This window comes from Gorilla gorilla, chromosome X, assembly GCF_029281585.2.
Source record: "Gorilla gorilla gorilla isolate KB3781 chromosome X, NHGRI_mGorGor1-v2.1_pri, whole genome shotgun sequence".
Classification (NCBI taxonomy): Eukaryota; Metazoa; Chordata; class Mammalia; order Primates; family Hominidae; genus Gorilla; species Gorilla gorilla.
The window spans coordinates 107267992-107271771 of record NC_073247.2 but is presented as its reverse complement, the minus strand read 5'-3'; the positions used below and the strand labels follow the sequence as shown (position 1 = coordinate 107271771).

The 3780-nt window shown below is 35.2% G+C and overlaps 1 pseudogene; it reads right to left on the bottom strand.

Annotated features, from left to right (window-relative positions):
• Positions 1 to 417: 417 nt before the first annotated feature.
• LOC101150618 (calmodulin-like) lies at positions 418 to 902 on the bottom strand (annotated as a pseudogene).
• Between the last annotated feature and the right edge of the window lie 2878 nt (positions 903 to 3780).

Below are 3780 nucleotides of genomic sequence, written 5' to 3'. Positions count from 1 at the left end.
ACTAAACAAATTGAACTAGAACACATTTGAATAGGTTTTGAATTTGTTTTTCCATTTTTCGTTTTTAATACAAATGCCTGACTGTGCTCAATCGTCAATTTGCATGCATAAAAAACTGGCCACCCCGAACAGTGTATTAATCATTAGCAAATGGCACTTTAAGGAGTCCTTTTCATTAAGGTAGTACAAGTATTTATATTGTAAAACTGATGTGTAGCTTGATCTTCAGGGGTCAGGACCATCAACCAATACATACAGATTTTTTGTGTGGTCAGAAGGTACTTCTGACATTCAGTTTTGCTATGTAGAAATAAATAAATGAACTTTTTTCTTTTTTCTATTTTTTTTATAAGAGGTAAGTAAAAGATTCAATTTGATTTTTCTAGAAGGGAGAAAAAAGGAGTTGAAAATAAGTCTTCATTTTGCAGTCATCTGTATGAATTCTTCATAGTTGACTTGTTAGCCTCTATCAATATCTGCTTCTCTGATCATTTCATCTACTTCTTCATCTGTTAGTTTTTCTCCTGTTTGTCATGACGTGACATAGTTCTGCTGCACTGATGTAACCATTGCCACCCTTGTCAAAGACTCAGAATGCCTCATGGATTTCTTCTTTACTATCTGTATCTTACATTTTTCTAGCTATCATAGCCAAAAATTCGGGGAAGTCATTGGTGCCGTTACCATTGGCATCCACTTCGTTGATCATATCCCGTAATTCGGCTTCTGTTGGGTTCTGACCCAGTGACCTCATGACAGTTCCAGGTTCCTTTGTTGTGATGGTGCCATCGCCATCTTTATCCAATAGAGAAAGCTTCCTTGAATTCAGCAATCTGTTCTTCGGTCAGCTGATCAGACATGGTGCCAGCGAAGGGAGGAAGAGGAGAAGGAGCGAGGGTGGCTGCACCATCGCAGGGGCTGTGATGGCGAGGGTGTGCCTCCAATACTGCTGCTGCTGCTAAGGCGCGCTACACGCTGTGCCGCCGCCACTTCCTGGCGCCGCGTCCAGGAGACTCCTAGCACCGCTGCCGGATTTCAGTCTTATTTATTTATTTATTTATTTAATTTTTATTATACTTTAAGTTCTACGGTATGTGTGCACAACCTGCAGGTTTGTTACATATGTATACATGTGCCATGTTGGTGTGCTGCACACATTAACTCATCGTTTACATTAGGTATATCTCCTAATGCTATCCCTCCCCCCACCCCTCACCCCACCACAGGCCCCTACCATCAGAGTGAACAGGCAACCTACAGAATGGGAGAAAATTTTTGCAATCTATCCCTCTGACAAAGGGCTAATATCCAGAATCTACAATGAACTCAAACAAATTTACAAGAATAAAACAAACAACCCCATCAAAAAGTGGGCAAAGGATATGAACAGACATTTCTCAAAAGAAGACATTTATGCAGCCAACAGACACATGAAAAAATGCTCATCATCACTGGCCATCAGAGAAATGCAAATCAAAACCACAATGAGATACCATCTCACACCAGTTAGAATGGCGATCATCAAAAAATCAGGAAACAACAGGTGCTGGAGAGGATGTGGAGAAATAGGAACACTTTTACATGGTGGGACTGTAAACTGGTTCAACCATTGTGGAAGTCAGTGTGGCGATTCCTCAAGGACCTAGAACTAGAAATACCATTTGACCCAGCCATCCCATTACTGGGTATATACCCAAAGGACTATAAATCATGCTGCTATAAAGACACATGCACATGTATGTTTATTGCAGCACTATTCACAATAGCAAAGACTTGGAACCAACCCAAATGTCCAACAATGATAGACTGGATTAAGAAAATGTGGCACACATACACCATGGAATGCTATGCAGCCATAAAAAAGGATGAGTTCATGTCCTTTGTAGGGACATGGATGAAGCTGGAAACCATCATTCTCAGCAAACTATCACAGGGACAAAAAACCAAACACTGCATGTTCTCACTCATAGGTGGGAATTGAACAATGAAAACACTTGGACACAGGAAGGGGAAGATTTCAGTCTTTTTAAACTTGTGGAGACTTGCTTATTGCCAAACATGTAGTCAATTATGGTAAATATTCTAAATGCACTAGAAAATAATGTGGAAACTCTTATTGCTAGATGGAGTGTTCTATATACATTAATTGTGTCAAAATTGCTATATATGTTCTTTAAATTGTTTTTTTACCTACTAGTTTGTTCCTGCCTGTTCTCAATAACTGATGGTATTGAGCGAAATACGTTAAAATAACCAACTATCATGTGGGGCTTTTTAAAAAATTTATCTTCAAAGTTTTGCTTTTCTTTTAAATACTTTGGGCCTTAATTTTTATTGTATATAAATGTAGGATAATTAGATATTTATGTTGAATGAGCATTTTAGCATTGTAAAATGCTCCTCTTTATCTGTAGCAATTCTTTGTATCATAAACTGTTTTGTTTATATTAGAATAACTTCATAAGTTTTATTTTTTTAAATGCTTCAATCTTGTTTTTAAGACATGTCTCTTATGAGTGACTTACATAAGCTTTTACAAATCCAAACAAAGTATTTTTCTTTTTAAAAATGTATTTATTCATTTTAATTTTTATTGCAGTAAAATATACATACAGAAAAGCACAAAAACTATGAGTGTATAATTTTTAAATTTTTACAAACTAAACAAACTATTGTAGCCTGCAAGTAGATGAAGGAAAAGAACATGACCAATAACTCAGAATCCCTATTTGTCTGCATCCTTTTCAGTCACTGCTATTCCAAAGGTAATTACCTCCTGACATTTAAGAGAATTAAATAGATTATCTCAATTAGTAAGATCAGCTACTGGAACCCTCATTCACAGTTAGTGGGATTATAAATTGGTACAATTGGTTTAGTAGAATCTTCAGGATTATTTACTCAGTTGATTACATTCATATCCTATGCCCCAAAAGTTTTCTTCCTAGTAACATGCTTAACATAAATTTGTACATATCTGCATCAAAAGACATGAAGAAAATGTTCATAGACGTTCTATTCAAAATATTTCTAAAACCTAAACTGCTCAGCAGCAGGAAAATAGATAAATAAAACGTGGTATATTCACAAAATGGAATACTACACTGCAGTAAGAGTAAATAAACCACATATACATAGGATAATGTTGATGGACTTTAAAACCATGAGTTGAACAAGAGAAGCCAGACCACAAACAATACAGAGTTTAGGTTTGCAATAAAAATTATGTTTTATCCTTAGTTGGACTCTTTTGTTCATTAGTACTAGTGTAATTTCTGATATGTTTGGGGTTTAAACCTACATTCTTACAATTTTTTTCTCATGTTGACTTTGATAAATTTTCTCTTGCCTTCCTTTGGTTTAATTAGGTAGTTTATAGTAGTTTTCCCTTTTGTTAGAGTGTTACTCATACATTTTTAATTTTTTTTAGCGATTACTTGAAAGATTGCAAATACACCTTTGACTTACTAAATTTTACCTTTAACACAGCTGTTCTGTTGTTGCCACATGCCACATATTATCAATCTAAACACACTTTAAACTTTAAATACAATTATTATCATTTTAAAAGTGAATATTTATTTAGATTTACCTATATGTTTACTTTTTCTGCTACTGTTAATTTCTGTCTTCAGTGCTGTGTGCCAATCTTTCATTTCCTCCTGATGAAGAGCTAGCTGCAATTTTTGCTCCATATGGATTCATATACATATGAAAAGAAGGAAGCTTATAGTTTGCATTAAAGTTATTGATCATCTTTTTCATGTTTAGTGCTGTTTG